This window comes from Lissotriton helveticus, chromosome 1_2 (assembly GCF_964261635.1).
Source record: "Lissotriton helveticus chromosome 1_2, aLisHel1.1, whole genome shotgun sequence".
NCBI lineage: Eukaryota > Metazoa > Chordata > Amphibia > Caudata > Salamandridae > Lissotriton > Lissotriton helveticus.
Window position 1 is genome coordinate 432,130,694 of NC_136058.1, and position 12,794 is coordinate 432,143,487.

Genomic DNA, 12,794 nt, shown 5'->3' on the forward strand with positions numbered 1-12,794 from the left:
CTTAACAGCAGATGTCAGGCTCGGGTTTGGCAGTATTCGTGTAGTTTTGGTTGATGTGCTTCCTTGGAATAATGTAACATTTCTCCGTTTCCTGAATGTTTTTTTTAATAGTTCGCATGCCAGGGTGTGTGATAATGGGTCCAGAAACTCACATTTGAAACTTTTCTTCGACTTGTTTTATAAAGACACCAAGTGTTTTTATGAATGCGAGTCAAATATTGGTTTCTCATACTTTGTACCCCCCCCCCCACAATTTTAGTCTTGTTATTTTTATTCAATGCTACACTGTACGCTCGAATCTTTTGAAAACAGTAATTGTTATAGTAAATCCGTAGGTGTCATTTTAACCTTACTTGTAGGCTTATTCAGAAACATTGATCGAATATCTCCTACTTTGACATTTTTCCCTATCGCATGCACTGTTGGTATTTTGGTCAATTAATAGTAATAATAATCAGCATTTGTAAAGCGCGGAGTGACCTCAGGCGAGCTGTCCCGGCGCTGGGGGCCAGTAGTGTGCCCCGTTGCTGTAAACACTTGGATTGCCCTACCCCTTCATGTTATTGCTTCGATGGTTGCTTGTGGACATGCAGATGACGGAACACCCCGTGGGAATTCGCTTCCTTTACTTGCAGTGCAATTCTTTACTATGAACTCCAGCATATTTCCCAAGTTCTGCTTTCCATCTTGGGGTATAGTGAGTGCATGCATTTGCCAAACTGATTGTACCACTTCTCTCTGGGAGTAGTTTATATGGTTATACTCCTGCACCTAAACGTGGTAGCAGCCGGAGTAACAATAGTCTAGTGTTCTTTATTGAAGGGTGGCACAGGGTCTGTGGGCTCCACCAGTGGCCTTGATTACTTTACCCTTGTTGTTTCTTCAGTTGCTCACTCAGTGTGCTGTGTCGTAGTGTTGCTAAACTGTCACCACTCAGGTTTCTGAGGCAGTTTTGTATCCCACTCTCTACTCATGTTTTTACTATGCCGCCACATCATTAAATATGTAGCTGCACAGTTTAATACGTGTCGTATTGCACTACTTGTTTTAAAACCCATGTTCTTCCAAGTACCCTACAGTTGTCCCTTGTACTGTCCGATTTCCGCAGGTGCTTTGATGCGGAGTGTGCTAGACGAGGGAGCAGGCCTTTTGGGTAGCTTTGAGTGTGTGTGTGGTAGTAATTGCTGTCTGCTGAGCTCGTCCGTAGGGTACAATAGGTCTCACATTTGCGAGAGATTAAGCTATTGGCAATGTAAATGACAATGCCATTTATTTATCTGTTTTCAAAACCAACACATAAATAAAAATTTTGTCATTTACAATGCCAATAGCTCTAACTTTTCCAAAGGCGAAACCGTTGCATTGTAAATACTTGTTTAAAAGTGGAATGATTTTTCTAAACTAGCCAACCCTGCCACTCCAAAGAAACAGGGGGATGCAGAATTTTGTAATAAAATAGCTGGCTTTTTTAAAACCAAAGTAGAACTTTTTTTACCTCACTCGATGGTCTAATCAATGATACTCAGACTGATTTCAATCTAACAGAATCATGAAGCTTAGGTGCCCCGGCAGAACTACTGGAGCATTTCACCCCGATTGAGAAAGCAGATTTGGTCAAATTGTTGTCTATGCTAAAATCAGGTGCCCCTAGTAATCCGTGTCCTGCTGGAATTGCTAAGCAAATTCCGGAAACTTTTGGAACGGCTCTCACACCCCTGCTTAATGCAGATTTCCGGACTGGAATTTTTCCCAAAAATTGGAAAAAGGCTCTGTGCTTCCTCTTCTAAAGAAGTAATCTCTTGGCCCTAAGGACCCGAATAATTATCGTCCTATCTCTAGGCTTCCACTACCTGCCAAATTACTGGGAAAAGAAATAAATAGCCAAATCAGCAACTTTATCTCTGCCAATAACTCCTTGGACCCATCGCAATATGGGTTTAGAGCTTTTCACAGAACGGAACTGGCTTTAATAAAATCAACCGAGGAAATCAGAGAAGCCGTGGATAGGGGAGGTAATGCCATCTTAATCCTCCTGGACCTTTCCGCGGCCTTTGATGCGGTCCACCGTAAGGTCCTGCTGAACAGGCTCTCTGATATTGGTGTGAAGGGCTCAGCATGGAAACTGCTACATTCCTTCCTGTCTGACAGAGCTCAGACAGTAGATTTAGATGGCAACACTTACGAACCCTTCTCACTTCCCTGCGGGGTGCCACAGGGCTCGGCGTTGAGCCCTACGCTTTTTAACATCTAAGTGGTGCCCCTGGCCAGTGTCATCAAGTCGTTTGGTTTCCAGCTCACCTCCTACGCTGATGACACACAAATTGTGCTATCACTGATGGAGGGTGCGGAAAGGGAGGCGAGGGAGAGGTTCTATAATTGCATGAGCTCTATTTCCACCTGGATGTCGTCCAACTGTTTAAAACTCAACTCAGCTAAAATCGAGGTGTTAAAATTTGGCAATAATCCCTGGGTCTGGACCCCAGACTGGTGGCCGGAGGATCTGGGATCGTGCCCTACACTCTCTAGGAAAGCTAAGAATTTGGGAGTCATGGTGGATAACAAACTCACCATGGGGGACCTAGTGAATCAGGTAACTTCAGCAAAAAAATCAAGTTCTTCCTATCGGCAGACAACCTAAGGACGGTTGTCACTGCACTCATTATGTCCCATCTGGACTATTGCAACAGCCTCTATCTTAATGTTCAGAAACAACATATGAACAAGTTGCAACTGGTCCAGAACGCGGCAGCGAGAATGCTGACGGGAACCCATAGGTTTGCTTCGGTCAAAGGAGAACTTAAGAAACTGCATTGGCTCCCAGTTCCACTTAGATCACGCTTCAAGGCACTTTGTGTCGTCTTTAAGGTGGTTAATGGGATTGGTCCGGAGTTTCTTAAAACCAGACTTACATGGTATGTTCCTACGTTCCTCCGGATCCAAATTAGTCCAAACCTCCACCTTTAAGAAAACTAATTGGGGAGGCAGAAGTTTTCTCCACTGTGCCTCCAAAGCATGGAATGAACTTCCGTTCGCTCTCAGAAATGCGCTAAACCTTTTTTCTTTTCGCAAGGGTTTGAAAACATGATTCTTCTCCCACTAAACAGCTGATGCTCCCCAGGTCACCAGTACTCAGCGGTAGGACACCCTAGGGTAGCAGTGCGCTTTACAAGTACAAATAACATAACATAACATAGACACACAGACACACACACTCTCTCACTCACAAACATTCTCACACATACCCACCCTACCTCACATAAGAAACATATAATTAACTTCTAAATGACACCTTCCACTAGGACCATTAGTAAACAGGTTCATGCAGAATTCAAAAGATCCTACTTGTAAGGATATCTGTGCAGTCATCCCCATGACAGGAACGAAGAAATGCAAATGAATTAATAAAATGCTTTAGGGGGCTAAGCATTCTTAAATTAAGAAATGAATGAGAGATAAGCCAGGAATAGAGAGAAACAGAAAAAGAAATAAGAAAGAGGACAAAAAAAAGTAAAATCTATCTATATAAATAAAAATATAACTGTTCGTTGTTCAAAATCTAAAATCTCCGAAAGTACTCCACCGATTGCTTTGAAATTTTGACACAACGTTGGATTTGAAAACGTGCATGTTTTTATATACACAACGTTGGATTCAAATACACGCGTGTCGAATACGTGCGTGTTATTAATCGAAGGCCCGAACAGACCCTATTGATTTGGTTGATGTGCAACAACTACAAGGGACGCATAGAGACAATAGTCTACATATATTAGGATGGACAGTTGGTGTCAGGATGGCAGACCGTGAAGTGGGTGGAGGAAGGGGGGAGGAGTTGGTTCAGTTTGCAACATAATTTAAAAGAACATGATGCAACCGCGACCTGCGGTTCTGTTACATGTTATATATTAAGGATGCGTCCAAAAGCTACCATCTGTACTGTTTGTTTCTGTTATATTAACTGATGTGATGTGATTTAAACATGTATCAAATTGATATCGGTAAATACTGGATAACAAGCAGCAAAAACAAAAAAAACATGAGTACTTGCTATGATACTGTACTACAAACTGTGGTTTTCGATACAGTTTGTTTAAAAAAAATGTTTTAAAAAGCTCAGGGCCAATCTTTAGAATTGTGCTGTTTAGATCTAGACACGGATTGCTTCTCACAGGGACAATTATATGTTGCGTGTTCTAGAGTCGGCAAACCAGACAATCTCTACATCTGCACAGACAATGGAACAACAACAAATATTGTATACCCACAAGCATTGTGAAATTAAACATATTAGAAACGTGCGCTTGTCCTTTTCTTTCTTTTCCATGTAACCAGAGTGAGCCACAGCAACGCGTGGCCGGGTACAGCTAGTAAAGATAATAAAAACAAGGAAAATAGAAAGTACGAAAGAAAGAAATGAGGCTCTCATATATTATATTCAGTGGTGCTTGTAATACGGCGGCCAGGATATCGTCACGGTTCTGTCTGACTAACCCTGCCAGCGAACTCTAAATCAGGCTCTTGACACTTTGCAATGTTGCTGCTGTTAACTGTGCACCATTACTTCCGCAGAAGTCACGGGCAAGAGACACCTGGCCGCCTGTAACATACTTTTTATAATTACAAGGGTGTGATAACACGGCATAAACAACAAGTGCAGATTAAACCACAGGGTTCCAATAAACCACACACACACCGTAAGATTACGGTGTACTAAACACACAAGCCTCCATAACAGGTAACTAATACAAACACTGATGGACATAATGAAGCAGAACTATAGATACATGCATAGCAAGATGAAGGTCTTGATTTAGAGTTTGGTGAGCAGGGTACTCCTGCACAAGCGTGGTGGAGTATCCTGTCCAACAAACGGATGGTCTGCCTGACCTAATGCAAGTCAGCTGGATTGTCATTTGTCCAGCCTTACTTGAGTGGCATTGATGTAAATACATCGGACGGCCCTTCCTCTCTAGATCAGGCAGTCTGAGGTATTTTTCTCTTATTCAGGACCACCAGGGAATACCTGGCAGTCGTGATGAGAATTTGTTTTTAAATGAAACCCACTTCCTGGGAGAAAATTAATCAGGGAGAAAGTTCCAAGGGTGTGAGGGTGATTAGTTATTGGTTTTTAAAAATCAACTCCAGCTTTGGAAGCTTGTTTTTGAAAAACACAAAAGTTGGTGAATGGCCGCCTGAAACATCCCCAAGGGATCCAGAGAATTGTAGATAAACTTCCTATAGATGGTTGAGATTGCTTTTTCGGAGGAGTGTGGCTCAATGGTTAGAGCGGCAGACCCTGATGCAGAGTTCTGGACCGGGACCAGGGTTCGATTCCCCCCTCGGCGGGTCTTGGGCTCAATTTCCTCAGACCTGACAATTCTCGCCTCGGTGCCTTGTCTAATCATGGGTCCCTCGCTGCAACTCTGGGCAATAGCTTGCTTAACCTCTACACCGGCCCCAACAGCGCTAGGATGCCTGGCTTCACCCTGGGGGTGCCCAGGAGTGGACACTTCACAGGGAAAGCCAGGAGGGGTTCCATAGCGGTATGAGTAATAGCGCCAGGAAACCGCTTGGTGGCAGCGCGCTCTACAAATACCTTGACATTTACATTTGCAGAGCGTGACCCACCTGCAAATGTCAGAACCGTCTTTAGTCACCTAATATACCGTTGTTGTAGGATTGTGAAGGACACAAGCGCCTGACTCCTCCACACATCGCCCGGCGTTCTAAGCTAATCAATCCCTATTTTGTAAAGCCCTGCAATCCTCCCACTGCACTTAAAAGATCACCATCATACAGTGGAGTAATTTCAGTCAGCTTACCTTCTCAGCCTAAACACTTGGTAGCCTCTCTCCACACCCTTACCACTGTTTAGGTATGAGTAGGTAGGGCGCACTCATACTTTCTTCGATACAGCACCGGGGTGGGGTAACCTCTCTTGCCCATGGCCAATCTATCTACCCGGTAAGCAGGATCCTCACGGTCCGCAAAAACCCAGTTGTTGACTGCCACCAGCTGCGTGGCCCAGTAATACTTGTGAATGCTCGGGACCGCTGGTCCACCTTGAACTCCCCTCTGCACCTTACTCAGCTTGAAGAGCCACCATCCCACAACAGAAGCTGAAGTTCTCAGTCTACCTTTTAAAAGAAAATGTCTGGTGGGATCTTAAAGGACGTTTTTTGCACGATGTACAGGAAACCCTGGAGGGTCATCACTTTAAATAGGGCCACTCGGCCCAGTAAGGAGAGCGGGAGCGCCCACAAGTGTGGGGCATCCCGGCGAAGCCGGTCTAATTTCAGGAGTATGTTCCTGCCTGTGGCTCTCTTGTAATGAACACGCCCAAATATTTAAAGCCATGTAGTGCCACCCTAACTGTGCACCTAGAGTGCAGCCGCAGGGTCCCTGCCACCAGCAGGAATATTAAGGACTTCTTCCAGTTGATCTTATATCCTTAATAATCTCCAAATATGTGAAAGATTTGTAGGATTCGTTCACTCGAGAAGGCTGATTACGTATCCTACACCAAAACATCAGCGTAGAGGGAGATTCTCTCATCCCACTCTTGATCAACTGAAATACCCCATATGAGAGGTCCTGGCGAACCTACGCACGTGAGAAGAACATAGGAGACAAGAAACATCCCTGTCGGACAGCAAAGACTCGGAGACTGTGTTATTGACGTGCATGCGCGCTAGAGGGGCCACATACAAGAGCTTGACAGCAGCGCCACTGGTTCAGCAAAGGAATTCCCTGTTGCATATGGTACTCCATTAAGGTGTCGGAGATTTAAGCGCGTTTCCTCGTGTGGCATAAAGCTACTGTCAGCAGGCAGATCGCTAGGGCCTATGCAAGGACCTTAGTCTCAAAATTAAGCAGGGAGAGAGGTCTATGAGACCCAAACTCAGTTACTGGTTTGTCCTTTTTTGGGATGACCACCACCTCAGACGTTCTTTGGTCCTCTGGGAGACACCCTTATTTTCAGGCAGTCTTAAACCTCTTCTGGAGGTACTCCCTGATTTTATCCATCATGCTTTTATATAATTTTAAGGGAAGCTCATTAGGCCCTGTTGCTTGCCCTGTTTGCAAGGTTCTTATTGTCTTATTTATTTAGTCTACTGTCAGGTCTCGGTCTAGTGCGTCTCGGTCCTCATTCCTTAGCATTGGCAGGGTCTGGTCTTTCAGGAAGTCTCTCCTAGTAGTTCCGTCCCCTTTGTAGTCAGTGTCCTCAAGGATCACTGGCTTGAATTCATCCTATAGCACGCAAGCTGATTCAACAGGACGCCCGTTCTCCTTAAAATAGAAGTCTGCTCCATCTCTCATACGAGCTTTGAACGTCTTGTCTTTTAAATATCACGGATCAACCCTTGGGGGTAGCATGAAGTCCACAACCGGACTATCGAGTTGCACCTCCACCAGCCAATGGTCTGTGATTCCCACTGCTATGTGCGTAGCGGCTCTGAAATCATCTTTATGGACAGTCTGGGTGAAAAGATAGTGCAGGCATGCCAGACTACCATGTGCTGCAGACAGGTGCGTCCGGTTCTGATACCCTCTTGCGCTCTAGGGGCATTTAGGAGTATCATGAATATAGTATAGGTGCACTTCTGTCACTCTAGTCACCCCGATGCTTGTATGCTCTGTCGTAAGCGTCTTACCCTTTCACAGGATGAGTCAGTCTTGTCTGGGTCTCTTTCCTGTTTCCCGGTACTTGAATGGCACGCCCGAAGACTCGAGAGGGCAGTGACCCACCAGCAGGCTTTTGTGGAGCGCTTTTGTCCTGGATGTAGTGCTGCATTCAGTAGGGCACCCACTCTGTCTTTTCTTTGCAGTTGCCTGAAGATCAGCAGTCCCAAGGTAGTAGTCACACCTGGCCTGTCTGTAAGTGCAGCCGCCTCTGGAGGCCCGAACATCAGCAATTGAGCCCACACTGTGGCCGGCTGGACCACAGGTGTAAGCTCAGACAGGGTGTTCGACACGGGAGTAGTTTGTAGTCCCTCATGGGCCACTGACACAGAGTAGTCAGAAATCCAGCAGCTAAAAGCCCAACATGGGTTCTACAGGAAGTCAATAGATTCAGACCCTGTTGTGTTAGGAATTTGACAAGTGAAACCTTGAACGGGCCTGTTGGCAGCACACAATCGTCGTACTGGGCCTCAACAATCATGTTGTCGTTAAGTTTTATTTTCTGCCTTGAACTGCTGGGAGAGTCTTGGCGGGGGAGTAGGGGGTCCCTCAGACTAGCTGGTCCTGCTGGATGGCTTTCCGGTTCGCCCTACAGATAACGGAGATGTGTCGGACATTGCTTCTTCCAGGACAACCTTGTCCTCCTGCTCGCTAGTCAAACTCCCTTCCCTTTCTTACCAGACAGGCAAGCTTCTAGGCAGACTTCTAGGTTCTTCAGGACAGGTACACAGCTTCTCCATTAAGTAATTCAGCCTGCAGGTGATGTCCCTTCAATTCAGATAGACTGTCAGGCTGACACCATCCCTGGTGGCACAGCAGGCACCTGCGTACTTTGTAGAGCACATTATTCCTTGGTAACAGAGGACTTTGAACTAGGGTATAAAAGAGGGATAGATGGTCCCACTTGTATACACAACTGGCACGCAGGAGATGCGGTTTACTCTGTCGCACTCTCACATTGCTTCTATGCTACGCACACCAACACCCTAAACACGCACTTGATGTTAGCGCAAAGTCTGGGCACAGGCATAGAAATGGAGCATTACATGGGTGTGTCAGTAGAAAGCCACTCCACTGACCATGATGCAAAGATATCATAAGGCTATTGATCCTTACAACAGGGTGCATTGCCACCACCGCTCTAGCTGTTAAACCCATGACCCTTAAATGAGGGCACACTTGGTGTGACCCTCCAGGTCACAGGACCCGTCCAAGACCTCTCCATAGTCCCTTGTTAGAAGTTGCACAGTACTGGAGTGGCAGAAAAATCTCATGTAATTGTTTTGTGGTAGATTTATCCCAGTAAAGTGCAGTTACTAGTTTGACGCCATGGACAGGGGAGTTGCCACGAGGAACAGATTCTTCTGCCTGTCAAACCACATGCCATTCACTATTTCATAGTGTTTTTCTACTTTTATTTACCACTTGTTTTAAGCAGGTGGTATGTATATGCATGTGGTTGGTTGGGGGGAGATGGGTGAAGCAGGGGAGGGAAGAGGAAAGCATTTTCTAACAGAGGCAAGAATTGTGTGTTTCCCCCAGTTAGTAAAAAAACAGCATACGTCTTGGCTGCTTCTGCTGCACCCAGAGTCTGGTGCGTCATTTCAGTAAAAAATTTCTGTCTGGAAAAAAAGGGTGTCCTATTTTTTCTGCACCCGGTACATCCAGGTGCAGAAAAACCTAACAACTGATAATCAGGTGGAATAAAATGAACACATGAAAGTACGCCTTAATTTCATTGCCCTTGATTCATACTCTGGACCATAGTTGAGGGATAGGTCTAGGCATAGTCCTCGCAATACACAATAGATTTGCGTGCGGCAGAGGACAGAACTCAAAAGTCAGGATATCAGATACAAGTAGGTGGTAACTCAGGGCAGAGGCAAACGCCTGTTGTCCGTGGAGGAGAAATTCCCATCCCAGAAATCTACATTAAAAATTAATTAATAGTATTCTTTTTTAAATATCTGTTTGGTGCCAGTCCATATGACTTTAATGTCTGCCTTTGGGATTCAATGTTACAAGTCCATAGGGTACATGTATCCTCTGTGAGCTTAATAAATTCTACAAATCCTCACTCATCCAAGTACTCTCAGGCTACCATTCTATACTCTGCTCTGTCTGAAGAACAGCTCAACATTTTCAAAATTCTGCAATTCTGCATTGATATGGATTGTAAATTATTTTTGGGAAAATCTACATGTATTAACTATTTAATTTTAATACTATAGGTGATTGAAATTACGCATGAAGAAAGCAAGATTTAGCCCCGGGCAACTGAATGTTAGTGCCATAAGAAGGATTATTCTGAAAAACTGAAGGACATCCAGCATTCTAAGTTTAAACAATTTCCAAAACCTAGGTGTGGCGAGGAAGTGGGAGCTGAGGAAAGTACTATACCTGTAAGTGAAGTCTCTAATTTTGCATTTCATTAACCCAGAGCAAAGTCATATCTGTGCACACAGCATCAGAAATAATGCCAGAAAGACCAATCACAGCATCCTCATCTGAAATATCAGAAAGACAAATTGCCGCAGCATGACAGAATAACGTTCATCTAAAGCATCATCTAATTCCAGAGGGGAAGCAGACACTGCATAAAAGAAAGTTATAACAAAAGGTTTCTTCTGCAGACCATCAAAGAAAATACGCTAAAAGAAGACTCCAAAGCTGACAAGCAAACAATCAAAAGATTGAAAAATCACATTTGTTCAACAACCGTTTTTAACCAGTTACGCAAGTTTAAGACTATCTGCCTCAGGATAGAACACCACGACCCACTCTGCTCACTCTGGCGAAAACCTTAAAAATCCACCACTTTATTGTTTTCATGACCATCTCAGAATGTTTCCTTTTCAATGTATTCTGTTCTGTAATTCTATGTAAATCGCCTCGACATTATCTGCTGTGCAGGAGTGATGTGTAAAAACTGATTAAATGAGCACCGTTGCGCTATAGCTAATGTAAATAAATCCTCGTCTTCAGAACTACAAACCTTAACCTTACACCAAACATAAAAAGGGTAAAAGGAACTGATGTTCTGTGACTGGTGATCCACAATAGTACTGTGCATGTTCTAATGTTCTCGGTTACTGCCATTACATCAGTGCAAAAAGATACTTCTCAGTTTAATAATTAAATATCAGACTAACACCTTATTACTGTATTGCTAAGAACCTATACAAATAGATTTGAGAAAAACTTCAGTCACAAAATAAGTTGCTGCCGGAGAGGCTATAACCAAAAGACTATTATCTGCTAGAAACATTTCGACAGGTGTTACAGGGCTGCTTCCAGACATATTTTGCTCAATTCAAGTGTAAAACACACAATTTCTTTTAGAGATAAATACTGAACATTATCTAAACAAGCCCGATTCTAAAATCGGGTTCACTCTTACCGTGGCATGTAAGGAAGAGAAAATTAAATGTAACTCAATGAATACACCTTATAAAAACATGGGCTGTGAGAACAAATTCAGTGTTCAAACCCACCTCAATCAAAGCAAAATAATCCAAGTTGGGGAAAAAGTTACCTGTGCCAAGAAAGATTCAGCCATAAATCTCATCTTACTGAATTTGAGAAAATGCACACTGGGAAAAACCTCTCTCAGTGCAAAGTATGCCAAAAAAGTTTCAAGCGTAAATCTTATCTCACTGAGCATATGAGAATCCACACTGGGGGAAAAAACTCTCCGTGCAAAGTATGCCAAAAAAGTTTCAGGCGTAAATCTTATCTCGCTGAGCATATGAGAATCCACACTGGGGAAAAACCTTATCAGTGCTCTGAATGCCAGAAAAGGTTTAGTATCAAAGCGAGTCTATATCGACATGCATTAACCCACTCTGCGGAAAACACTTACCAGTGCTTTGAATGCCAAAAAAGTTTCAGCCGTAAGTCTTATTTCACTGACCATATGAGAATCCACTCTGGGGAAAAACCTTATCAGTGCTCTGAATGCCAGAAAATGTTTAGTAACAAACAAAGTCTTTCTCGACATGTATTAACCCACTCTGTGGAAAAACCTTACCAGTGCTTGGAATGCCAGAAATATTTTAGTGTCAAAAGAGGACTCACTCTACATACAAGGACCCACAGTGGGGAAAAACCTTATCAGTGCACGGATTGCCAGAAATGTTTCATTGACAAAAACAGTCTCACTCGGCATAGAAGAACCCACACTGGGGATAAACCTTATCAGTGCACGGATTGCCAGAAATGTTTCATTGACAAAAGCCGTCTCACTCATCATAGAAGAACCCACACTGGAGAAAAACCTTTTCAGTGCTCTGAATGCCAGAAATGTTTTATTTACAAAAGCAGACTCACTGAACATACAAGAATCCACTCTGGGGAAACCCCTTATCAGTGCTCTGAATGCCCAAAGCATTTCAAACATAAATCACTTCTAACTGCACATGTGAGAATCCACACTGGGGAAAAACCTTATCAGTGCTCTGAATGCCAGAAATGTTTCAGTTACAAACAAAGACTCATTGAACATACAAGAATCCACACAGGGGAAACACCTTATCAGTGCTCTGAATGCCAGAAATGTTTCAGTGTAAAAAGTAGACTCACACAGCACATAAGAACCCACACTGGGGAAAAACCTTATCGGTGCTCTGAATGCCAGAAACGTTTCAGTGACAAAAGAAGACTTTCTCGACATACATTAGCCCACACTGGGGAAAAACCTTATTCATGCTCTGAATGTCAGAAATGTTTCATAAACAAACTCAGTCTCACTCAGCATATAAGAACCCACACTGGGGAAAAACCTTATCAGTGCTCTGAATGCCCAAAAGATTTCAAACTTAAATCACTTCTAAATGCACATGTGAGATTCCACACTGGGGAAAAACCTTATCAGTGCTCTGAATGTCAGAAATGTTTCATAAACAAACTCAGTCTCACTCAGCATATAAGAACCCACACTGGGGAAAAACCTTATCAGTGCTCTGAATGCCCAAAAGATTTCAAACTTAAATCACTTCTAAATGCACATGTGAGATTCCACACTGGGGAAAAACCTTATCAGTGCTCTGAATGCCAGAAATGTTTCTGTGAGAAAAACAGACTCATTAAACATACAAGGACCCACACTGGGG

General features: G+C 43.6%; 1 protein-coding gene across 2 annotated transcripts in view; it reads left to right on the forward strand.

Annotated features, from left to right (window-relative positions):
• The window catches only part of LOC144807653 (uncharacterized), a 425,807-nt gene that overhangs the window by 81,959 nt on the left and 331,054 nt on the right, over positions 1-12,794 (forward strand). For both annotated transcript variants that reach the window (XM_078673274.1, XM_078673275.1), the window contains exon 5: positions 9,915-10,085. The gene's annotated coding sequence lies outside the window, so the exon portion shown is untranslated. The remainder of the gene's footprint in view (positions 1-9,914; positions 10,086-12,794) is intronic.